The following is a 26,035-nucleotide window of genomic DNA, read 5'->3' on the forward strand; positions in this document are numbered from 1 at the left end:
AAAGTGTGAGTGGAGAGTGTGGGGTTTACAGGAGCTTGATCACTAAATGCCCTGGGATCTGCAATGGCATCTTTTAGTAGGGGGAAAAAAAAGGTCATCAGGAAATAGAAATATAGTTTCCTATAAAATATTCAAAGCACTTTGTTCCCTTTATTCAGCTCTGGTGGTGGGTGCAGTATGTTTCACTCTGACCATCACTGTTCAGGGGGGATGCAGGCTGTCAGAGGAGGCATGGGGAGGAATTTGCAGCATGAGGAGTGGTTCAGCATGGGGACCAGCTTCCCTGGGGAGGCTGCAGCTGCAGTGAAGCAAGAGAACCCTCAGGTGATATTTCAGCTCAAGAGAAGAGTGATTTATTTATTATTTTTTAAATAATTCTTTTACCTCATAGCAGAAAAGCTGAGAGATTTATTCATGCCCAGGGAGTAGTAATGGTGAGTAAATGGAAATGGAGCATTCCAACCTAATTGGCAAATAAAGGGGCTTTTTTGGGCAGGCAAGTTATCTGTAAGACACAAGCTTTGGGGCATCTCATGAAAAGGCTGTGTACCTGGACACTGCTTCTTCCTTTCTTTTTGTTTTTACCCCAGGATGGATAATAATAGTAATAAAGCTCCAACTTCTTGTGACTTTAACTTGCCTGGAGTCCTTGAATTGTTACAGCTGAAACATCAACAAAACTAAAATGTTTTTGCTGTGTTCTTGTACACAAAAGTGGAATTTTCTGATTTTATACTGTGAGTTAGTGAGAGAGATCCCTGATTTAAATACTGCTGGTTTGCATAAAATGCTAGAGCATGGTGCCTGGAAATTCCTTGGTTCCTTGTTGATTTTTCATATCTCCTGTCTAGCTCTAAGGGTGCCTGAAGACCTATAAAAACATAAAACCTGAATAGACAGAAATTAATACCAAGTTCTTCAAAAGGGAAATGGAGAATATAAGTGGTGTCTGGGGTGACATCAACATTTGGATTCCCCTCTTTCAGTCTGAAATCAGGCTTAAGATGGAGATGAAATGGCATCCAAGAGTTTTCATGACAGGAAGAGTCTTCAGACATCAGAAGACTCTTTAATTATGGGCAGAGTGATTCATTCAGTGGTCAGCATCTGTATCTCGTTAAAGTCTGAAATCCCTCACTGTTTCTCCTTTAAATATGAAGGTATCCCTGTTTTATCTTTTTTGGCTTAGCAGAGCTATATTTTATGTCAGGTCAGTGCAGTGTACCGTTGGAGCGAGCCTGAGTTATGTGCAGATTATTTAATGCTGAAAATGTTGAGCAAATGTAATTCACCTGTGCTGCTTTCTGCAGAATCTTTTCCCCTTCAGCAACCAAGCACAGCAGAAAAGCAGCTTGAAATTAAATTGGAGGATTAATTTCAGATTATTTGGGGAATGGGAGTTATCAATGAAAATAAAATATTCTTTGTGTTTATTCCTGCTGAGCCCTAATCAACAAGTGAGGATTTTCCTGGAGCAAACAGGCTCAGTGAGCCCAACCCAACTCCTGCTCAAATTGATGGAAGAAAAAAAATCTCCCATGGACTTCAATGGGAGCAGCCTGCTTTGAACTAACTTTTATTGGGGTGGGGAAATATGCATTCTGTCTGCAAGAGACTGACCATAAATACCTGTGCAGATGAACACAGCAGGATGGAGGTGCAGGAGGGTCAGGCAAGATAACTACAGATGAAAGCTTTTTGTTACACCCATGCCACCAGAAAATTGCAAGGTGTATTTTGGATCAGTAAAGGAGGACTTTTTAGGCTAAAAATTATAACTTACCATAATTTCTCAAATTTTTTTTTCCACCCTCTTGCTGTGATTTTTTTTTTAGATTTTGGAAAATGGGGTGTGCACACACATAGAATTTTACAACCAAGTGGAACAAAAATGAGTTTTCTTATATCAGTCATGATTAGTGCAGGGGCTTTCTACTCTACTGCCTCTTTCCAAAATGCATTAAGGCTGTCAGATGTAAATTGTGGGCATCAAAGCACTTTCTGCATAGGGTTATGAGCTGGTCTGTAGTGCAGCTTGCTCTGAATTTTCCCAATGTGTCCAGTGCCAAGCACAAATTGCATTTTAAAAGCAATGTTTTGTTTGGCCACCATCTATTAATCTGAGTTCAGCAGCTGTGTGGTTAAATTCTAGTTTGCCAGTTGGCTTTGGGGTTTAGAAGAGAAACACAGCAGCAACAGGTTTCTCAGCCTTGCCTGTGATAAAGTGGTGCTGGAAGGAGTGGGAGAGGAGAGAGTGTGGAGATGCCTGAATTCATCAAGGGCAAGCACTGGGCCACGCAGGCGTTTGCTGCTCTTCAGTGCTGTTGTGATCTGCCCAGAAATACCAAAAAGAGGGAGACCTAGGTGGAAAGTTGGGACAAAAATATATAAGGAGCTGGAAAGAGGGCTGACTGCCAAAATCCGTGGTGTTACAGTTGGCCCCCAGCTTTGCTCCTTGCTTGTCTTGGCGCCGTAGTTGCAAGACAAATATATTTGTTTTACTGTTGTTCATGAAATCTGGCTGGCTGTGGAGTGGTGGTGCTGAGCAGCAGGGAGGCTTCATCTCATGAGTCATCTGTGAGTGGGGAGCCAGCACGGAGGGTGATGATTTGGGTCAGGCAGGCTGGGAGGTGGGGGTTTGATGCTCTCTTTCATAGCACTTCAGCAGTAAGCTGTGGCCCCAGGCTGCAGCCTTTTCTCCTGCAGGCTGAGCAGCAATGCTCTGCTAAAGGAGAACGTGGGATAAACCTGGAATACCTCCCTGCTGTCCCAAGAGGAAGCAGGTGGGGGAGTAAGGAGGAATCATCAGTGGTGACAGCATCCTGATTCAGGAGATTAAGTCTGCTCGAAGCAGCAAAGACCCAAATTCAGTGTCCAAGCCCTGTTCTTTATCTGTGTAACAGAAATCACACCAGTGCCCAACTCGCCAGAGCACTGTGAGGATAAATCCTCTGAGGACTCTGAAGTGCTCAGATAAATACCTGTGAGAGCACAGGGAGGCATTTGTGCTTCTATGAGGGATAAGTGCTTTATTAGTAATGACCCAGAAAGGACAGAGCTACTTGCAGGTATAGTAAGCACAAGCAAGTACCTCCTGTAGTTGACAGGCTCTTGGTATAAATCATTTGTGGAATAAATGACAAAAGAGAATTCATGCTTCCTGGAGGAGAAGGAAAAAAGTCTCTGCTGAGTTTAATAAAAATGAAAATTTGGTAATGGATAATACAAGTCTAGAGAGGGTCACAGTCTGCTTGACAGGAGCTGTAAGGTCACAGATTAAGTAAGTGCCCAAGTCAGTTGCAGCAATATACAGGAGATTATTGAAGGAAAATGCATCCTGGGAATCTCTCCCACAGAACAGCAAGATCTGGAGTAGCTGCAACTGTGGTTTTGCACAGAAAAATTCAAAGTAACTATTGCAGAAAACAGCTGATTTTCTATTTGACATCATACTTTTTAAACAACCAGGTGGTGTTCCAGCCTCATCCTCCTCTGAACTTTGGAAGATCCCTGTGAAACAGGGCAGGCAGAGCTTGCCCTTTGTGTGCTTCCAGCAGGGTCCCATCTTACAGGGAGAGGGGGAGAGGGGTCTCCAGCTCCCTCCCTGATGCTTCTGGCCACATGTTCCCTGTCCCTCAGCCAGCAGTGTAAGTGTTCATAACTGCTGGAGAGAGCTCAACCAGCCAAAAAGCTAACGTGATGAGAAAAAAAAATTACTTTTCTTTGGGTTAATTTCCTGAATTGTCTCACCACTTAGTCATAAAGGTACGGGTGCAAGAGAGAAGGTGGGAACATCTGGCTGGGGGCAAAGAGAGGAGTGGGAATTGGATAGTTTCTAACTCACATCACCTGGAGCTGCCATGGGACTGTCACGTCTGGGCTGTTACTGCTCTGTCTCCTTGGAATGGAAGAAGTGCATCAGGCTGGGGTGAGGTGTTCCTTTGGCCAGTGGCAGCCTGGTGCTGCTCTGTCTGATCACTCCCCATGTTCTCTTCTTCTGCAGAAAAGTGGAGGCAGCATCCTCCCTGTGGTGTTCCCAAAAAAATGGGTTGGCTGGTGAGCAACGAGCTGCTGCTGCTCTGCAGTGGCCACAGCCTAGGAAAGATACAGAAATGTACCTGGGCAGGTTCAGTTTGTGGAAAAGCCTGAATTTTAGCTCATTAAACCACCGAGGTCAGGAAGTGGCTGTAAATTGAGTGACTGGAAAGGAAACCCAATTAGCTGCTTGTCGTTTTTCCGGAGCTCCTGCGTGGAGGTCATGCTGGTGTTCGTCACAGCAAAAGCCTCCAGGTTGGTGCAGTTCATCTCAATCGATGCAGGCTTTCACTCTCCTGCAGTCCTGCTCCCCAGCACTGCCTTGAACTGCAGAAAAAAAGTATTTGAAAGAAGGCTTCTCTTCTATATGGCTGGATTTTCCGTCATAGGAGTTTAGACTTGTGTGAGTCTGATTCCTCCTGCTCTCCAGAATTCAGTCTTCAGGCATATAGCAACTCCTAGCAGTTATTTTCCCCACAGTGACCACTGTAGAGCCAAGTTATACATCTCATGTTGTAGAAATTTTCTTTTAAAAATAAGTTACTTCAGCTCCAGTAATAAGTGTTTGTTAGTTTGGGGGTTTTTTCTTCCAACAGCTTTATTAGTGTCTGGAAGACTGGCCAATGTGCAGAATTAAGATGCATTTAGGCTGGAGAGGTGCAGCTCTCTCCCTTTTCTGTGCAATGGTGGCTTGTTTGTACCTAGCCAAGATTTTGCTTACCCAGGAACCTCACTTCATCACGCTCCATACTCTTGCCTAGATTGCTGTTTTTCCTCACCCCCCTGGACAGATGTATGTGCCAGATGCACTTGTGGTTCTTGAGACACAAAGCCATGACCAGGGGTGAAACTGTGCTGGGAAGACACTTGCTGGCCTGGTCATCTCACAGCTGAGCCCAGGGGTTTGGAACTCAAGAACAAAACTTTCATTATTACCCTGAAAACAGAAACATAAAAGGAATTAATTTGGAAAGAGCTTCATGAAAAATGTTGATATGCCATCCTGCTGCCAAGGTACCTTGCCAGCTGGGTGGCAGCAGCATGGGGCTTAACTTCTCTCTCTGTGTGCCAACAGGATGACTTAACCTATCCTCTTTATCCCTGAACAAAAGAAAAAGCTGATGATTTGAACAGATGTTTTGCAAATTAGGAGCTGGCTGGAGGTGCAGTAGGGCAGTGGTGTGCGCTTTGAACCAAGCTCTGTCCTTTGCCCTGGTGCTTCCCATGTGTGCCCCCATCTTGTGCCTGGCCAGGTCTTTTTCCAGAGGACAGAGATCACACATTGCCAGAAGGAGAGGCATTCAGGGCAGGAAAAGCTGGCAGCTGGTGCCTGATGGGGAGCAGCTCTGTTGTGCTGTCAGGAGAAAGAGCAGCACAGCCCTGGGGCTGGCAGGGGAGAGGGTGGGGAGGAAGGACTGGAGATGTTTGGGGCTGGAATTGCCTGGATAAGGGGTGGTATGGAAGGGTTTGGGTATGCAGTGCTGAGTGAGAATCACAGCCTGCCAGGCTGGTTGTGGTGGCTGGAATGGCTCATTCCCCAGAGGAAGCCAGGGCTCTCCCTTAATCCAAAGAAATGGCAGTAATTTAGCAACATCATTTTCTGAGTACACATAGTTAGAGTGGTGCAGTCCCTTAGCATGAACACTCAAATTGGTTTAGGAGTGCCTGAGACAGATCAAATGTATTGGAACCAGCTAATTTGAGTGGCCATGCAGCAGGGGTGACACCAATTTAACATTATCAATTTCAATGCCAGTAGCTGCATCAGTGCAGTGTTTGCAGGCTAACAGGGACAGCAACTAGGAAATGGCCTGAAGAGGCATTTTTTACTCAAAAAGTATGAAAAGCTACTAAAATTAATAAAACCTTTGTGATTTTATTCATAGCAGAAACTTGTGATATCATCTCAAAGGGACTTGATTTCTGGAGACAGAAGGGATGTTGTTTTCTTAGTTTTTACAGAATGAATACTGAAGTGCATGATCTCCATATTTTATGCTTGTATCTCCTAAAATCTTTCAAAAACATTCTCCCAAAACTGCAAATTCAAGACACTGAGAGATAGATTAGGGTCTGCATGACAGTCAGGTGTCCCAGCATGTGGGATTTTAGTCAGAAATGAAAAAATAAATCTAACTTTTCTGCACACGAGTGGCTGGCATCCCTCGAGGTTGCTATCATGCCTAACTAAAGCTGGTTCTTTATGCAATATATTTCTTCCTACATTTGAGAGATCTCTTCCCATCCTCCCCCTGCTCTGTGGTGTTGCTGTGCTTCCCCAACTACAATTAAAATGTTGACACCTGGCTTGGCTCTGCAGATTAGGATTTGATTTTCTGTAATTATATGTTATCGCTCACATTCAGTAGCAATTTTGCCTTCTGTACAGTATGATAACACTTATTAATTCAATAAAAGAAATCAATTCACAGGCAATTTCCAAATGTAACACCTTGGTAACTGAGTACTAACCAATCAGATTATGCATCTGACATTGTGCCTTGTCATTTAATCAGTAATGGGTTGATTGCAAAAGCAGATATATGTCAGATGTTAATTACAAGTAACACAGTTTGGGACCATAATGTTAGCAGTGCCTGTTTTGTTAGGATGCTGTGCTGAATATAGCTAATATTTGACTTGCACTTAAGTGTTATTTACAGTAAATGGAACGATAAGGATATTTATTCTGTCTCTGTGTTCCAACAGATGTATTAAATTTTCTTTTTAATCAGTGAAACACTGAGTGTTAATGGACTGCCACAGTGCATGTGTATGTGGGATGTGGAGGTGGGTTTGTTTATAGTGAACATGCTCCATCTTATCTTTCAGAAAGTTACACAGCCTTGCCTTCCTGTGGCTTTTTTTATCTTTCTGAAGTGTTTTACTTGGCATCTGCCAATCAACACTTTCCATCAGATTACTGTTATATTGTGGAAAAATACGTGTGAAAGCTGTGGGTATGCACCTCCTCAGGCCCTGCTGAGACCCTCCCTCCTGCCCCTTGCAACAGGTACCAGGTGAAATGTTCTCCTTCAGCCCTGGGGAGAATTGACTGTGGGCAGGAGACTGCAATCACCATTTTCAGCTGCCACTTTCCCCCTTTTGCTGTCACTCCCTTTACACCTGATGTTCTCTCCCCTTCAGGATGTCTCCAGGCTCTAGCATGGGTGTTCACAAGGCTCAGGCTGGGGCTTGCTGCCCTCCTGGGTCTGTTAGTTGTGTCTCACAGCATTGTCTGTCCTGATCTTCAGCTGCTTGGTGGGCACTGGGTGCCACCACCCCCCTGCTTTCATGGTGAGCAAAGCCATGCAGGACCTGCCCTTTAATTCTGTGTCTTTTCTTTAAAGACCCATTTGTTCTGTGTGATTAGGAACTATTAGTGCACTTAAATCAAGATGAGAACAGGTGAAATATGTCATTTCAGCTTAGCCAAATGTTATCCTGCTGACACAACCTTCCTTTCTGCTTTGTAATTAAGTTAGAGCCAAGGCCACCAGCTATTGAACTCTACAAAGCAAATGTGTAAGATGCAAGGAATCTCCAATAAAGTTGTAAACTTCAATTAGATGGCACCAGCCCAGGGTGCTGAGGTTTCATTGGATACTTACCTAATTTTATTACAACAGCAGCATTCTAAATGAGGAGCTCTGGGGCACAGTCTATTAATTTACCACTCTGCATATTCATTAAATCTTACAAACTGGCATCAGTGTTTTGTTTTTAGCAACTTATTTACTGAAAGAGGGAGGCATACTCAATGTTGGATCACTTACATTTTCTGTTCAGTAAACCACTGTCCTTCAGAGTTTGCCTAAAATGAGGCAATTCATACAAGCTGGGGTAAATTTTCCCATTGAAGTGATTTGCTAAAGGTTGATAAAGCAACACGGAGCTTGTAAAACCATTTACTGTGAAATTTCAACAGAAGTTTCTCTTCTGCCCCAAGATATCATCAGGGAGGTGGAAGGATTGCAGATGGAGATGGCAATACATTTTTCAACCATAGCCTGTTTTCCCCTCTCTCCATTTGACATACAATGTAATGTTAATTTTTCTATTTTTTTTTATTAATCATCCTTAGAGAAGAAAAAGGTGCTTCAAAATAATGCTGTTCTATGTAATCCTCTCTCTTGTGTTGATGAGTGCTTGTTTTGGCTTCTCTTTTCGTTACTGTCCCTCTATAATTGGACCAGTCAGTGATGTTAGCAGAGCTCTGACAGCTCAGATCCTGATGTGTGAATCTTGGCTTATTACTCCACTGTGGCTTTCTTGGACTTCTAAGGAAGCAGAGTGTTTATTTTAAATGTGCATGCCAGTAGTGGATAAATTCGATATTTTGCAATAACTCGTGAGGAGAACACCTAAACCTTGTAAATGGTCAGTTTTTGAATTGTCTTGTTGCACAGGAGTTTTTAGAAAATAAAAAATACCTTCAAGAGGCCTTACTGTGCTAAATATGTATTTCTGTAATGAAAGATTGTTATGGTCTTAATTTTTTAAATGAAAAATAATAACTTAAAGTATTATATAATGAGAATTTGTATTTCCAGTTTGAATCTTCTGCAAGTTTTCTCAGTGTCCTTAAGGCAGTGAAAAAAGGTTTCTTCCCTCTCTGCAGCTGGGCCTGGGCAGCAAAGTATGACCCAGGGTGTAACTGATAGAAAAATTAATACTGGAAATAATGGGGCTCGACTGCAATTGGGTCAAGCTGCTGGTTTGTGATACAAGACACTTCTATTTATCCTTTAAAAAAGGATTTATAATGGGGTTCTCTGCATGTTTGTGCATATTGAGGGAGAAACAGATCATGGGCTGCAGGGTTTGATCAAGCTGGGACAGAGCAGTGATTTTTAAAAGGCAATGCTGGCAGAAGCAGTGAAAATTTTATGAATGCACAAGTAACCTCATGTCACACAGGGATTATGCCTTTAATGTGTTTATGCCTTTATCAAGGATGGGATGGCTTTGTTGCCTAGCTATATAGCATTAACTTGCTACTATCTGAGAAATAATACCCATTAGTATGTTCTGACTTAGGTATTTATTTCCCATGTTCCTTATCTGGTATAAGTTGATATAAATCCTTCTCTTGACAAATCAGAACATGGATGAGTTTCCTCTGGCAAAAACTGATATTGCAGCTTGTCCTTTAGCTCTCAGGGCTCATGGGTTTAACATCAGTGGTTTGACCTCTCCCCATTCTGAGGACACCCTGAGCTCTGCTATCTGCAGAGATGCACGATGACAGAGCAATCTCGCTTGGTGCTGAAGATTACAGTGCTTTTGGCAGTCACAGATAAACTCAGCCTCACAAGCTGAGCCTAATGACATTATGTAGAACTGGTTTCTGTTTGGGGGGGAAGGGAGGGAGGGTGATAGTGGAGATGAATGTGGCTGATGTCAGAGCTGGGGTGGACGTTGACTCTGCTGTGTTTGCCAGCCCTGTGCTGTCCTGGCTGCTGGACACACGCCTTGTGTTTTGCTGGATAAGCAGATGTCCTGGAGAATTAGGGATTGCTGTCACAGCCCTGATGGCAAGAGTCCAGCCTGCTCTTTGACATGGAGGCTCTGCCTCTATTATCTGTCCATATGTGTGTTTTCCTGCCCAGGGATTTCATGGAGATGGGATGAGTGTTGGGATGAGCGAGCCTGCCCAAGGTCACTGGGCTCTGTGGGCAGGGACCTTGCACTGCCACCCTCACCTGGGCACCAAAAGCCTTCATGGTGAAAAACACAGCATCACAGAGCTGAGAGTGTCCACCCAGCAGGACCCAGACATGGCAGTGGAACTGGAGCTCACAGGCATTTAAAAAGCACTTTTCAGTGCTTACATTCTTTCCCTATATCTAAATTCCGTTGCCACAGTTTTATGTTGGAAGTCTCATGGCCACCAAGAAGGTTCACTGAGTTTGGGAGCTGTTTCTCCTGTGTTGTTTGTACTGATTTAACACATACAGCCTGTTACAAAGCAAGTAAAACTTTGACCTGTAATAAGCTCTTCATTTCAGCAAAGAGTGTTTCAAGACTTCAGCATTCTCAGGCAGATTTGGAAGGATACAATACAGATCTTAAAATGCACGGTTGATTTAGTTTAAGCTGTGATAGTAAAGATGGATAAAAACAGAAATAAGCTCTCACTTCCAAGGTCATTATTTCTCAGTTCTAGGTCATTTGATTTATTTGCCAGCACACTGCAGGCTCTGAGAGCTGAGTAGATGCTTATCCATGGTAACAGTTTTACTTTACCCAGTTTTGCTACTGATCAGTAGAGTAAAACCTGGCTTTCAACCACGATGGAGGGACACAGGGATGTTTAATGGCAAAGCTGGAGTCTCTGCTCTCTGTTGAAGCACAAGGCTTGCCAAAGAACAGTGCAGATTTTTACTATGCTAGCTGGAGCTGGCTCTTTATCACCTGGTTTTCCTTTGGGAAATCAGAAATCCATGATAGCACCAAAGGACTTCATTTTAAGGCAGTGTGTAGGTCTCTTGAGCAGATGGGAGAAACTTGGATTGAATTAAAACCATATTGTGAAAGGTGATTATTGTACTCCTCTCTGCATTTTCTGAATTTACTTAGGAGGATGTTTAGGAGAAGAAGAAGAAAGTTGCCATTTTGGGAGTATAATCCCTGGAGTACTTCCTTTTTTGGGGGGATTATACTCCAGAATGCAACAAATAATTAAAATTAGTCCTCAGAATGCTGACCATCACACATCTGTTCCTGTCCCTGCCTTTCTGCCAGCACCTCTTCCCTTTCCCTGCCCTGTCCCCTGCTCGGGTCCCGCTCCATCCCGCTCCAAGAGAGCTTTTGGGGCTCTTGGCCAGCGTGTGAGCCTGGTGCTGCTGTATTTAATCCCAAAAGCAAGTTCCAGGTTGCTGTTCTCATCAGGCAGGAGGGCAGACAGCCGTGGTGGGGAGCTGGGAGAGGGCTCAGCATTCCCATGCACAGCAGCAGCCCTGCGGTTTCTGGGCTCTGTGGGGAGGGAAGGAGGCTCCTGCCTTAGGGGAGGTTCAGCAGCAAATTTAAATCACTTCAGCTCTGCTCAGGGCTGCAGCTAAAACTTGCAGGAGTTAGTTCATGTGACCAATCTGAGAGACTCCCCTGCCAAATGATGAAAACCAGAGCAGATGATGTGAAGGCTCCTCACAGATGTTCCCTGGACAGCCCCCAGTGCTCTTGGATTGATAGAAGGAATTAAAGAGGCTCTGCAGTGGCTGAGCAGGGGTGTGTGCCTTTCACAGCACCATGAGCTGCTTACATGCTTCATGTTCCATGGTTCATCAGCAACAAAGCAGCCCGGGTACAAAGCCTGTGTGAAAACCGATCCTCGGTGAAATGGGAATTTACAAATGTGCTGTGTTCCTCTCAAAAATAAAATTGAGCTTTACCCATATTACTATTAAAGTATAAAGCTTTAATTATGCCCTAAATCCACTTCTTTAGCTGGGGGGCTCACATGATTAGCAGCATGGTAAAAAAAACCAGCATCTGGAGAGGCTGTGTGGTGCCATGTTTTCCCATATGTGAAATTTTATACAGTACAAATTATTAAACACCAAACCTCCGGAGAAAGATTGTAATGAAAAATTTAGCACTCCCCCATCAGGCTGCAACTAATTTGCCTTCTGACTAGATGTGAAAGAGCAGAGGGCTGTGCTGGTGGTAACCCTTGATGAGCAGCTGGCAGAGGAGACAAGCAGCATTTTAACATAGTGCAAGGAGAGCTGTGGTGTGATGCTGCCATGGACAGCCCGAGACACATTTAATGTAAACACACAGAAAAATTAAATCACTGCTCTCAACAATTTCTGTGGGAGCATATCCTCTTTTTTTTCCATCTTGATTTTGGCCTCAAGCTCCTGGTTTTCATCTTGCAGCGCTTGTTGGTAACAGAGATGTGCAGGAGAGAGGAGACCTGCACCAGGTCTGGCTCATGTGCTGGGACATCCTGTCCTGTTCATTCCCCTCCCTTCTGCTGCTCACCCCTGAAGCATCCAGCCCTGCACACTCAGGGGCTTCAGATGGGAGAGCAGGAGGAGCTGCTCACTGCTGGCAGAGACTGCTCCCAGGAGGTAGTGATGGTGTTTATAGAAATAGGCACCTAATGGTGGATTGTCTCTCTACCTTCTTTACGTTTTTGTTTGTGGAAGAACGTTAGTTAGCATTCTCTTTGAAACAGTTAACGGATAATTTCCCCTTTTCCCCCAATTTCTTCCCCCCTCCCCTCATAGTTTTTTTAAATTTAAGTTTGTCCCTGCAGAATTTTGAAGACATGTAACTTGACAGATCAACCCAAAAGGATGCTGAAGGCAGCCTGATGTGACCACAGACACCCACTGTGTGCTTCTCTGTGATTAACCATTGTTACACTCTGCTAGGTGCTTATTACAATTAAATTCTTCCTTCCCAGAGCAGCCTGTGTCATCCTGATTGGCACGGGGAGAGCTGACAATGTTGCAGCAAAAGATTGGATTCTCAGTGAGCACCTGCTTTTTTCTGGCCAGTTTTTTTCCACAGTTTTTCTTTTGCTAACAAAAGAAAGGCTCCCTGTGACCCCAGGGGCAGTTTATATTGTCTTGTTAGAGCGGGAACATGATTTTAACTACAGGGAAGCACCCTTGTCATTGCAGTGTGTCCCCTGGCTCAGAAAGCCTCTGAATCCTGAATTTCCTTAAAGAATTTACCCCACCATCCCTAAATGCATATTTACCCCTAAAAGCCAGGGATCCATTTTGCCTGGGTACTTCAGAATGAAGGGGCTGCAGGCACAAAAATGCTTCTCCTGACCGAGTCAATCTAAAATCCAGATTTTGCAGTCTAAGTCCAAGAAAACTCAGCGCTGGCAGATTGCTCTTGGCCCCTGCCTGGCAGGGTGTTGATTAATAATTTGAACCTGCAAATCCTTTTTCAACTTCTGTGAAATCTAAATTGTCCATCTGAGGCTTGCTTCTTTCAAAACAATTCTACTGTGATTTTCACTGCCAGCATAATTCTTTGTAAAATAGATAACCCTGTCAGTGGCAAAGCTGTGCTGCACACCTGGAAGGCAGCACAGCTGCCTGGCTGCTGGCAGATGAATGTGGAGAGCTGAGAGGAGCAGAATGGAAAGCTGAGTTCAGTTCACAAATACCCAGCTACACTCTGCTTCATTTGCACTGCATGTTTGTTTCAGAAGTTTTAATTTTTTTTTCTTAAGGCTGAAATTGTGGGGATAGAACAGCAGAGATTGGAATCTCAGTGCCTTTAGGAGTCAAGTTGTGGTTAGAAAAATCTCAGTTTTGGGACTTGCCAGAAAATAATGGTGCAGCCACTTATTCAAGCAAGTAATTGTTTAGGGCTGCTGCTGCCTCTGCACTGTCCCTGGGGCAGAAGGGGGTGGTTTAAGGGGCTGGAACAACAGAGGTTTCTGAGACATGAGGTACAGGCTTGTGCACAGGTGGCCTGGGAGGTGCTGGTCCTGCTGGGTGGATGATTTTTAGGAGGGACAGCACCAAGCTTTGACAAATGTGTTACAGTTTGTGAACTTAATGGTGTTATGAGATGCTTTCATGTTTTCTATTTAACTACTCTGTTTCCATTCTGGCTCCTTTTTTATGGCTTTGGTAAAATGATATGATTTTACTCTTGCATCAGTGCAAATCCATAGTAATTCTATTAATGCAAGAAAAAACACCTGGTTTTAGAAACCGTGAGAAAAGCAATTGCTGTGGTGTTTTTGAAAAAGGACCTTGTTTGCCCAGTAATTCAATCTTGCTCTATCATCTCAATAATGAGAGTTCAGCTCATAATGGCAGCACATTACAAAAAAGGCCATACAATTTAAATGCGTTGTAAATCCAACTAATAAGTATAAATTCATTTTTAAGGGGAAAAATGCATAAAACTAGTCTTTTACCATATGTTTCAACTCTACCAGAAACCTTACTTGAATGTTATTTCAATGTGCTTTACCTATTGTGCTGCAAACTTTTTCAGGCTCTGTCAAGTTGTACTAAAGCTTTTAAAATACAGATGGTGGTAAAATCCCCAGTGGAAAACAGACTTCTATTTCAAACTTCAGTACTGTTTTTTTCTCTTCTAGTTCATAGCAGATTTTGACAGATCAGAAGAAATATTCACAGCTTGATGCAGCTGGATTCTTCTTTGGCATGAGCAGAAACATCTGGCCCCAAAACAGCACATTTTACCAAAGGGCCGAAATACATGCACATGCATCTGTTGTGCTAATATATTTTCCTGTGAACTCAGATGTTAATTGCTTTGTTTTGCTGAGACAACAGTGTTGGTTCAGTGAATAAGATTGTTTCCTTTAGCCCTCTGTTAATGGTTTCCTTTAGCAAGTAATCCTGTTTTAAATAGGAAAGTGCCAGGTACAGTGTGAGCAGCAGTACAATGCAAAGTGTTTTGAGCGAGGATATTTACACTGCAGTGGTATCTAGACATCTATTGTTATAAAGAATTTGCGTGTGGACTGAGATAACTATTAGCACAAAAGCTCCATGTGAGACCAGTTTCACATCTCCAGAAGAAATGTTCAATCTGTGCATCAATATTTTAGAGGCTTTGGCCATCCCTGCTTGCTACTTCTATTGTTCTCTTTCTTCTCATCTGCAGGCAGCAACAAAGGAACAATAAAATCTGGATAATTACCTTGTTATTTAGCTCTAGCCATAGAGGCTTCGTGAGTTTTGTTGTTTTGGGCTTTGTTCCTTCTCCCACACTTGCTCTTTCAGGAAGAGCTGCAGTTCCGAGAAGTCTTTTCCTGACTTATGGTCTCTGGATTGAGCTTTCACTTTTGTTCCCCCTGGCTGTGGCCCCTCCTGCTGCTTGTAAAGATCCCAAGGTGTGACAGGCTTTGGTCCTCTCCCAGGTCTGTGCCCAAGGTACTTGGCAGCCTCCTGCCTTGGGCAGCACCCAGACACAGATCTTTGTGCCACAGCAAAACCTCACTGACCTGTGCATCGAGAGCACTCCTGAATCCCACCAAATCTCCCCAATAGCAAAGGCCATGCTCCCTTATCCCTTTTTAACCAAACCTGCCTTATCTGGTGGCTTTTTTTTTCCATGCTGTAACTCTATGTCTCTTTTTACTAAAATATTTCCTGTGGAAGTGTAGAGTTTCCATGTAATATCCAAGAAAGCAGCAATTCCCTTTTTTTGCTTTCTCAGCAAGCTCTACTCTATTAACATTATGCTTTCATTCTAAGAAATATTTGCTTACATGTCACCCAGGGAGAACGATCTTGTGGTTAAGATGCAAGATGGTTGCTGTCAAAAGCTGCAGTGCTTTCAGCCATCCTGTTTTCTTTGTAGTTGTAGTCCCAGCCTTATTCCAGGTTCATTGCTTGATGTTCCCAAAGTCATCTGGTCTTTTCATCCCTTCCAAGAAGGGGTGACAGTACCACCCACTGCACATCCTGGCTATTTAAATTTGATGGTTATTTGCAGAGTATTTGGAGATGCTCTCAGGAAACATTAGTAGGATCATTAATAAATGCATCTTGCTATTACAGCATGCTCTAAGGTGCTGTGTATATAATTCTAGACTTTCCCACTGAACAAGCAGAGAAAGCAGATGCTTATTACTGTTTAAAATACCTTTCTGCACCAAATGTGACAAGGAAGATGAGCATTTCCTGAAGCTGAGACCATCCTTGTGGGAAGGACTGCAGCAGACTCAATTAACTGGGCTGTTACTTTAATTTCATTTTAGAAGCTTCTTGTTCCAGTTCAAGTTCAACTGATTGATAACTTATTTAACCTGAAAAAAATGTAGGTTTGGCTTAAAACTTGACCAGTTACAATGCTTACAATCAACTTCAAATCAGGCTTTGAGCTGAACCAGTGGGTTTGTTTATTTTTGGCTTTGACAAGCCTGTGTGCCCTCTGTGAGACAGTGCAGGTGCAATGGCTCACATTTCTCTGCCTTAGGCTGGCTTCCCCTCCTCTGGACCCAGCTCATCCCCAGGCATGGGCTGACCCCGTTCTGGAAGGCACAAATTACATTTTTCTCTCCAGAACCAGTGAGGACAGGCAGTCTAAGCTCACAGGGAACAATTCAGGCCAGCTGGATAACCCTCAGTGTCTGCCTGGTGTCTACCTCTGCAGTTTGCCCTTTCAGCTGTACCAAAGCAGTCCTTTTGTGACTGAGAAATGTTAAAAACCACTGTTCTAGGGATTGTGTAGCTAGTGCCAAGCCACGTCATGAGAGTGCACACAGGGCCAACAACAAGAATTTTTCTCTACCACAAACTATTGGAATCTTTGAGAAGAAGGTAGGGCAGGATCCCAGTCCATCTGCACTGAGCTGTTGGTGCTGGCTTTAGTTCTTTGCACGTTTGGGTAGTGCCTGTGTCCCTTGATGGAGCAAATACCAACCAGGTATTTCAGGGAGCTCTGGGCTCAGCCTGACACCAGTGCTGCCTTCTAAAGAGCTGCTTCCCCTTCCTCAGCTGGGAACATTAATCTCCAAGTTCAGTGATCATTAGCTAAAATAATTGTCACCCCTTTTTAGTTACTTGGGACTGAAAATTACCAAAGGGTTTCACCTTAGTTGCTTGGCCTCTAATTATTCTTAGATTTTTATTTTCTTCAGGATGTCGATCAGCAAACAGGATGTCCCCTGGGCATTTAGAGGAAATTGCTTCTGTGTTTCCTTGAGGAGCTGGCTGTGCTTGCTCTAGTAGTTCCAACACTTTTCTCAAATCAGAAAACTTGCCCTGGTGGTGCAGGAGCTCATGGCCTTACTGAGAGTTTCCTTGACAACTCCAGTGTTGTGACTGATCACAATGGATGATCACAACCAGACACACAGTGATGTTTGGGGCTGCCTCTGCCTCAAGTCCAGACCTGCAGAGGTGTGAGGTTTGCTCTGATGTTTGCCAGAGCTGCCTTGGTTCATCTGCCAGTGCAGGGAGCCTGCAGAAAATGGCTCTGGCTCTGTTGAGCTGAAGCAGCTGTGGTCAGCTCTGTACTGCCTGGGGCACAGCTGGCTGGGGGACAGAGACCCCTGCCAGGGGAAGGACAGATCCCAAAATTTAGGGAGACTTCAAGGAGGGGCTTTGTAGAGTTTGCATTAGTAATAAAAGCAAATTGTAGGTCTGGCTTGAACGAGGTAGGAGCTGGAATAAAACTCCTCATGGTGGTGTGCATGGCAGTTGTCTCTGCTCTGCTGAATTCCCACTGTGCCAGCCAGCAGTTCTTCCACGTTGGAGTGGTGCTTCTCTTCTTGCCTGTAATGGCAGCAGCTCCCCCCTGGGCTCCTGGCTTTTAGGGGATGTCAGCCATAAAAGGGACGTGCCTGTGGGATGCTGTGGGGGATGACTGGAACTCACAATATCAGCCAGACCCTGGCCGTGTGGGAGACTCTCAGCTGTGATTTCAACTGTGCCACTGTAGCTTAACCTCACCCCAGTGCTGGGCAAGAAAACTGGGGTCCATTCCTATTCCATGGGAATTGCCTGCTCTGACTGTGACTGTCCTGCTGGGGGTAGGGACCAGCACGGCTGGGGCTCTGCTCAGCACTCTGATCTTTGACAGCAGTTTCTGCAAAATTCATTATTCCCCAGGCAGCCTTTGCATTTATTTATTTACTTTGTTTCTTTTCTTTTTTCACTTCTGTTTATTAGTTGCACGTGTGGCTTTATCTGGATAAAAATGCATGCAATTTATGCATGCCTACAGTAGCATATGTTTTATATATTGGGTTTATAGGGATGGTACTGATTCCTGAATTAATTTGAACAGCAAATTGTTGTTGTATCTGCACACAGTATGTCTTTTCTTTTTTTAACATGTATTATATGACACACATCTGGTGGTGTTTTAATTGGTGTTATTGTGGTGCCTCAGAGTCCTAGCAATGAATTTGAAACCCAACTGTACTAAGCACAGCTTTTTCACATGGGACACTTGGAAGGGTTGAGCGGATTGTTGAGCAAGAATGTGGGTGTGTTTGTGTCTGCCTTGAATCATGGACAAGAACCCAAAGGGGTTTGCAGGCTGCCTTCACTGCCAGGCAGCAGCAGCCCTTGTGCCCAGCTCTGGGTGAGGAGAGCCCTGCAGTGCCTCACACCTGCAGAGCTGCTGGCAATTTTGGCTTTTTTTAACGATGGTTCAGTCGGTCTCTGTGATCCCCACAAGAAGGAGCAATTCAGGACAACTCTCCAAGCTGGTCCCACGGGTGAGGCTGTACCCACCACGGGTCTGTTCAGCAGAGCTGCTGCTCTGGGGAGCTGAGGACCTGCCAAAGTCACTCCTGTCAATGCTGTATCCTAGAGAAAGTGGCCTCTCTTCCCTTGCTGAGGGTGGTTTAGTTCCCTTTGGATGTAGCATTATGCAGGGAGACCATAAGGACACGCTGGTCCAGAGTCACCTCCCAGCTTTTCCCTACAGGCTCTGTTTGGCAGCACAGCCTCTCTTCTGCAGGAGCTGCAGGCAGCTGCTCTCATTGCTGTAACCATAGTGCAGCCCTGCTTGGAGATGTGATTTTATCCCGAGGTGTGTTTTTCACAGAATTCAAGTTGCTGCCTAAAGCTGCCTTCCCCTCCTCTTCCTTATTTATTCTAAAAGGGATCATTAGCATCTATGAATTTTATCTACAGTGGTTTTGATAACATTTTTTCTCAGATATTGATGGGACTATTGAATAGCTGCAAACCTTGTTTAAATCCTTTTACCTTCTGTAGCAAACATTAATGTTTATTTATTGACACTACTTTCTGAGAACTCAGCTGATATGGTCTCCACTTAAAATATGCTTTATTGATATTTATATAGCACTAACTTTTATCAGAATGTCTTGCAGTATGAGTACATCTAGAGTCCTAAATCTATCACATTTATCCAGTTTCCTTTTCAGCCAAACTTATTGAAGAAATGAAACCAAGCTTATTCAAGAAGATTAATTTTCCAGAAAACCTTGTTGAAATAATTGAGTCCATTTACTCCAGTTCTGTTTTTCTTTTCTTCTGCTGCTCAAGCCTGGTATCACAGCACTGTGCCTATAGCAGCCCAGCCAGGCCTGGTTACTCTTTTGAAATATGTCTCCAATACTTGTCTTTTGTCTGTTTTCTCAGTGGATATTCCAAGATCAGCTGAAACATCTGTGTGATATGATCTCCCATTCTAAAGCTGGTGCAGCAGGTCTGGACTTTGTTCTTGGCAAATGTTGTCTAATACCTTCCTTTAGCTATCAGAAGGCTGAGGAATGTCTGTTTTCTTCTCAAGGCTGAGGCTGAACTGCACTGAATGCTTTGCCTGTCTGACATAATTAGTAACAAGTTTACCTTGCTTTTTGGGAACTTCTTTTACCAAAAGTACTTTTGAAGGCTATCATCACCTTTCATATTGAAATCAAAACCCTGGGTTCTGGTGGAGTAGCATTACCAGAAGAGAACTACTGTAATATACAGAGATATTTTTCTTGGTGGGATTTCCTAATAAATTTTGAAACAGCTCCTGCAGTTTTGGACAATTTAATATGTATATTCAATCTGCTTTTGCTTTGAACATCACAGCTGTTGATATTAGCCTTTAATAGATGGTATCTGTATGCATAGATGGCAGCAATGTTAAAGCTGTCAATTCTGATTGCCTCCTACATGGTGTTTAAAAGCATCATGTAAGCTCAGCCTAATTTAGTCCGTTGGCTCCAGCTGAACACAGCTCTCTCCTTGCTAAGTGGATGCTTAGTCAATCATCCCTCTGTCCTGCTTGGAGCTACTTCCTTTACAGTGATCCTTTCGCTATGGTCCACTGCACCAGATTGGTAACACTTGATGCATCTGCTCTAAGAGTTCTGAGCTCATCTTCAGTGTATCCATTTCTTTCCCATTACCCAAAAAACCCGTGCCAAATCAATTTTCTATTTGATGCATATTGGGTGGCATTTTATATCCGAGAGTCACAGGTCCAAATCATCTTTATGTGAAACTTGAAGCTACAAATCTTATTTTCAAGAGGCACAGAGGCTTTCAGTTCTCTCATGGGCTGTTTATTGGATGGTATTCCTTGAGACCTGTCAGCTCACTGTGATCTTCACCACAGGCTCCAGGGGAACTCCTGCTCTGCTGCCTGCAGCTCCTCCTTCTCTGATTTGGTGACTGCAGGGCTGTTTCTCTCACACATTCTCACTCCTCTCTCTGGGTGCAGTTGCTGCTGTGCAGCAGCCTTTTCCCCTTCCTGTGTTATTCCAGAGGTGCTGCCAACAAGGCTTGCCACATAAACCCAATGTGTGCCCCTCTGTTGGCTCTGCAGCATCTGCATGCCCTGTTGTGGAAGGCAGGTTTAGTTCAGGGGGCTGGGGCTGCTGTTTTGGGGCTGGGGCTGCTGTTTTGGGGCTGGGGATGCTGTTGGGGCTGGGGATGCTGTTTTGGGGCTGGGGATGCTGTTTTGGGGCTGGGAATGCTGTTGGGGCTGGGGATGCTCTTTGGGCTGGGGATGCTGTTTTGGGGCTGGGGATGCTCTTTGGGGCTGGGGATGCTGTTTTGGGGCTGGGGATGCTCTTTGGGCTGGGGCTGCTGTTGGGGCTGGGGCTGCTGTTGGGGCTGGGGATGCTGTTTTGGGGCTGGGGATGCTCTTTGGGCTGGGGATGCTGTTTTGGGGCTGGGGATGCTCTTTGGGGCTGGGGATGCTGTTTTGGGGCTGGGGATGCTCTTTGGGCTGGGGCTGCTCTTTGGGCTGGGGATGCTGTTGGGGCTGGGGATGCTGTTGTGGGGCTGGGGATGCTGTTTTGGGGCTGGGGATGCTGTTTTGGGGCTGGGGATGCTGTTGTGGGGCTGGGGATGCTGTTGAGGCTGGGGATGCTGTTTTGGGGCTGGGGATGCTCTTTGGGCTGGGGATGCTGTTTTCCCCCAGCAGTCCCAGTCCCACTCAGCACACGCTGTAACCTCAGCAGGTCTGCACTGACACAGTTTATCACTGACGGATGTCAAACCCAGATTGTCCCAGCTGTCTGCTGCCATCTGCCAAGTGCGGCTGGGGGCATGCAGAGTGCAGTTTGCTATGCAGGCCTGATGGCAGCTGTAAATTCGAGCAGTTTTGCCTGCTTAAGCACCAGCTTTTTTTCCAAAATAAGCATTAGCTCTTGCATGGCAGCGAGGCTCCTGATCCTGGGAGCGCTGGCCATGGTGGGGAAGCAGTGCTGGCTCTGCTGAGGCCACCTGCCAGCCCAGAAGCTGTGAAAAATCATTGCAGCAGTTCCAGAGCTGCAGAAAAGCCAAGCCACTGCTCCACAGGGCCTCAGTGTGCTGGGCACTGGGGAGGAAGGCTTCTCCCAGGACACTGCCCTCTCCTCAGATGGCACTGGCAAGAACCATGGGGTCAGACAGCTCCTCCCTGCTCACAAGTGGCACCAGGTCTGCAGAAGTGTCTCCAGAGAGCTGGAGCTGAGCTCATTGCAGGATATTGCCCTGGCTAATCACAGCTCCAGACAGGAGCTCTTCCAAAACCTGCAAAGGCAGCTTGGGCTTCATTTGTTCTTAGAACCAGAAGGTGACCCTCACATCTGGCTGCAAGCATTAAGATGTAAGTTAGGTTGTTAGTGAGGAGTTAATGTTGATCAAGTAGCTGGGAAACTATCAGTGGCTTTTGAATATTTTGGGTTTTCACTGATAATACTTTTATTACAAGAAGTTGTTGTACTTGGCTTGCTTTAGCAGCTGACTCAGTCTAGGCACAGAAATCCTTTGCTAGCATCAATTCAAGTTCTCTGCATCCCAGGGAGAGGTAGAAACCTCTACCTACAGACTGCTTGACTGCAGCACAGGTTATTGATATAAATTAGCCAAAAGAAACTGGTAAACCAGGATCAGGGAGCCAGTAGTCTGCATGGCAGGTAAATGTACAAACACTAACCTTGAAAACATCATGGAGCTGAGTGGCTGCTAAAAAAAGGACAATTCCACTTCAGTATCACAACACCACTGCTGTTTGCTTCTTCATCTCAGTAAGTAAAAACGGACATGTCATACTTAAAATGAGTTATGGCCAAGATAGCCCATCACAGTATCCACAGCAGCACCACCCAATTAGAAAAACTGCTCTAATCCAACCTGATGCTACTGTCATTTTTTAAAATGAGTCCTACTTCAATCATAAAATACTCAGACCATAACATTGCTTTCTACGCCATATGTCCTTATTTAGAGGGGAGAAAAAATGATTGCACCCTTAATTCAAAGGAAACGTTTCCCTCTGAGCCAGAACTCAATAAAATGTATCAAAAAAATTGTGGAAAAGGGCAAGCAAAGAAAATCAAATTGTAGCGTGTGAAACGATTTAAGGAGGGACCTGGGGAATACATAATCTCCAAACTGCCAAGTTAGAGCAAGTATAAAATATACAAACAAGCCTGATATTTTTCCCAGTTGATCTCATTATGAGGTATGCTTGGGATAGATAAATTTTGTTAGAATGCATTAAGGCTGGATTTTCAAGGAAACAAATCAGAAGTAATGTGTTTAGCTGATTCCACCTTGTTTTGATACGTGGGTCTTTTCAGGTTTAAAGAAGTACATTTTTAAAGCCAAATGGTTTGTTTTGTTTCAAACATTAAAACCAGAGGCAACTGGGTGACTTTCTCCCTCCCTCCTCCTGGAAAACAGACGTTTATAATTTTGGCATGGTCTTTAATCATTGGGGTAAAGCTCTGTGCACTATGTTTCACTGCCACTTATTGTTGCCTGCCTAAAACACACTGAGCTAGCTTGAGTGCAATCCCTTAACAAACTGTTTCATCCACAAATAGTACTTTTTTCAAGTCTCCAATATATTTTAATTAAATTGTCCATTTGTATTTATTAAGGCAGTTTACTGTCTCCTTCTGCAGAAAGCTGCTCCTGCTGATAGTCTACCAGAGAAACATGAGCTTATCTGGGACTTGATAATGAAATGGAAGCATTTGTTAGCACAGAACTCTCCCAAAATATTGTATAAGCATCCTTTTCACCCTTTTTTGGGAAGAGGACAGGCCATACAATTATTTTGGATAAGTTTTTGGAACAGCTGGTGGTATCAATTCTTGTAGCCATAGGACATCATGATCTTTCTTAGAATTAAATGTTACCTGCAGGAAATTTTTCTTCAACCTGGTAGAAAGAGTTGAAAAAGGGTCCTTTGGCAGAGCTGATGATAAAGTCATTACCTGCTGATGAGATGTAAAGTGGTGTTCAGCAGCATTAGTTTAGATAGATGAGCATGATAAGGCTGATTCATCCCTGTCTCTGGTGATCTGAAAGCTTGGACCTAAACTCTGGGACTTGGACGCCTCTCAGCTCTACCCACTTATCTCCAAGTGGCTCCTGCCAAAATAGATTTACCATGAAGTCAGTAACATGGAAATCCAAAGGCTGTGTTTGGTCTGTCCTCTCTCTCAAGACAAATGAAAGGGGATCTTTCAGAGCTTTAAAAAGGAATTAAACTTTCTTCTCCAAGTTAATGTGTTCCTGAAAGGAGCGCTTGGCTCAGTGCTGTGTGGAGCTCTTTGCCCTTCTGATCTGGAAGGGCAGCTTTGTTTCCATGGGCCATTCCTGGCTCCAGAATGCAGCACAAAGTAGGTGGGTGCCACTCCTGCTGGACTGGCAGAGGTGACAGGATTAGTGGATTAATAGACCCATCTGAGCCACCAGAACAGGCATCTCTGAGATTAATAGCTTCATTATGTCTCGCCCCGAGGCTTCTGCTTTCTGTCTTTCCTTCAGAACTTTGCAGAGAGGTTGCTGGGAATTTCTTTTCCCACCCTGTGTATATGCAAGACCCATTTTGTACAACACAGATACAAACCCAAGCAACAGCAAGGGGTTCAAAATGAGACTGCTGCGACTTTAAGAGCGAGGGGGGAAAAAAAAACTGTTAAGGAAGGAAAATAAAAATCCCACAGCCTGTTGTAGCAGCTGTAGCTTCAGATCGTGTGGAAAATGAAGGCAGATGATTCAATTTGGCCTGTGCCCCGAGTACATTTCCAAATGCTTCTGTGTGTGCGCAAGATAATGAACAAATATATTGAGATGGCACAAGATCAGTCCGAGTTTGCCGCTGCACAGGCCGTGGAGCTCCCAGTAGGAGCACGCTAGCTGTGCTGGGTTAATGGGGGTGAGGGTCGGCAAGCCCAGCACCTTTCAGAACAACTTAAGAAAAGAATTTGTCTCCTTTTGCCCCGGGCTCCCCGTGGCACTCAAATGGAGCTGGTGATAAATCGAAGTGTATTTATTAATAATGAGCAGGGGCAGCGTGCCCGTGATGTGAAAATAGGTGTGCCAAATAAAAACGTGCCTTCCTCCGACATCGGAAAGGCTTAAGTAAATGGAGAGCAGGCTGATCTATTATGATTAAAAAGCAGGGGCTGAGGGCCAACAGAGTGGTAATGAAAAAGCCCTTTTAGGGAAACAAGGCCCGTTCTGCCCATTCATATTCCTCCACCCCAGAGGAAGCAGTAGGGAGGGGGAAGTTGGATGGGAGAGATGGAAAGGCAGCAGCATTCCAGGATAGCAGAGCTGGAGTTATTACCAGGATGAGTTATGATATTTAATCATGCTACATGATGTCCAACAGCGCAGGGTTCATAATTCTTGGCTCTGACCGTGGCTTGGGACTGTCAGTGAGCACCTGCAGAATGCCAATGGATCCTGGCCTTGCACACCCTCTGTACCTGCCCCTGGCCCAGCCCTGTCTGCTCCCACCGAGCTGGGAACGCTCTGTGCCACATTCCCAACACAAACCTGTCCTTCCTGGGGACAGCTGGACTGCAGCTACTGCACAGAGCAGGGATTGCCTGCCACCAGCTTTGCTCTGCCAGTCTGCTGGCTCTGGTTATTTGTCTTCCAGGAGCCTGCGTTTGTTTGGGTTTTAAGCAGCTTTGGGTTTAATTAATGCTTTTGGAGAATTCCCTTAACTTCAACAATGAAGCAGGCTCTGCAGGAGTAAAACTTCAGCACCTATTCCATGTCTCAGTTCATATGCATGGACATTAATGGCTTGCTGCCTTAGGGTTTGGAAGAGATAAATTAACAAATAGCTTCAGTGTTTCCCCCGTGTGCCTTTTTATTTTCTTCCAGCTTTGCTCTCCTGAAGTGACACAGTAGTCAGCCTTTGTCTAAGACAAGATTCCCTCCCACCTCCAGCCCTCTGGAGATGCTGAGAAGTACCTTCCAAGCCCCTCTCTGCAGAGCTTTGGGCATCAGCAATATTTTGAGACATTTTGCTTCTCAGATGGCTCCCAAAAACACTTTGAGCAGACCTAAGGTTGGCTCAATCAAACACTTTCAGGTTTGGCCCTCACACTTGCTGCTGCTGTTGCCCAGTCTCTGTTTTGGCTCTGTTTTGCTGGCTGGAACTCTCCAGTTTCAGTTTGGATTAGTCCTGCCTCAAACAGGGCAAACCCATCCACGGGATTGCTTTTGCTCCAGGACCTGGGTGCACTCAGTGGGTGATGCAGAGGGATGGGTACACATTTTGTGTCTCAAAAGGATTTGATTTTGGGTGAGAGCAGCCTGTAATGTTAAATTGTTTATGTAATTCTGGTTGCTGAAGGGCATTGCCACTGTCTGTAAATACCCTGGACAGTCAATATGGGCTGCTGGAGTTTTAGTTGAGGTATGTGGCTCATCCACCTGAGGTGTTAAAACCCACACTGGTGTTGCACTAATGCCTCTGGGAGTCCCTGGCAGTGTGTTGTGTGAGAGGCTGTAGTGTGTTTTACCCGTGGGTTTGGGGAGCTGGTGGGTTTTGGGTCTGTGCTGAGCTGGAGATGACACCCCAGGCTGGGAGCAGGGCCAGGAGCCCACCTTGCCTCTGGCCCACCCCACCTCTGCAGACTTTGCAGTGTAATGACTTTTTCCTAGGGAGAGGAACACTAGTTTTTATAGTAAAACTCAATCAGGGGATGTGGTCAGGAGGAATTTCTGGAACTCAAGTGAAAACACCCAGAGAAAATCACTAGAAATCAAGCAGCTGAGCAAGTGACAACTTTGGGAAAGAAGCTTTTGACCAATTTGGT

The 26,035-nt window shown here is 44.7% G+C and overlaps 1 protein-coding gene across 1 annotated transcript in view; it reads left to right on the forward strand.

Annotated features, from left to right (window-relative positions):
• The window catches only part of FBRSL1 (fibrosin like 1), a 498,161-nt gene that overhangs the window by 186,922 nt on the left and 285,204 nt on the right, over positions 1–26,035 (forward strand). The window lies entirely within an intron of this gene.

The sequence above is a fragment of the Catharus ustulatus genome, chromosome 18 (genome assembly GCF_009819885.2).
Source record: "Catharus ustulatus isolate bCatUst1 chromosome 18, bCatUst1.pri.v2, whole genome shotgun sequence".
In the NCBI taxonomy this organism is placed as follows: Eukaryota; Metazoa; Chordata; class Aves; order Passeriformes; family Turdidae; genus Catharus; species Catharus ustulatus.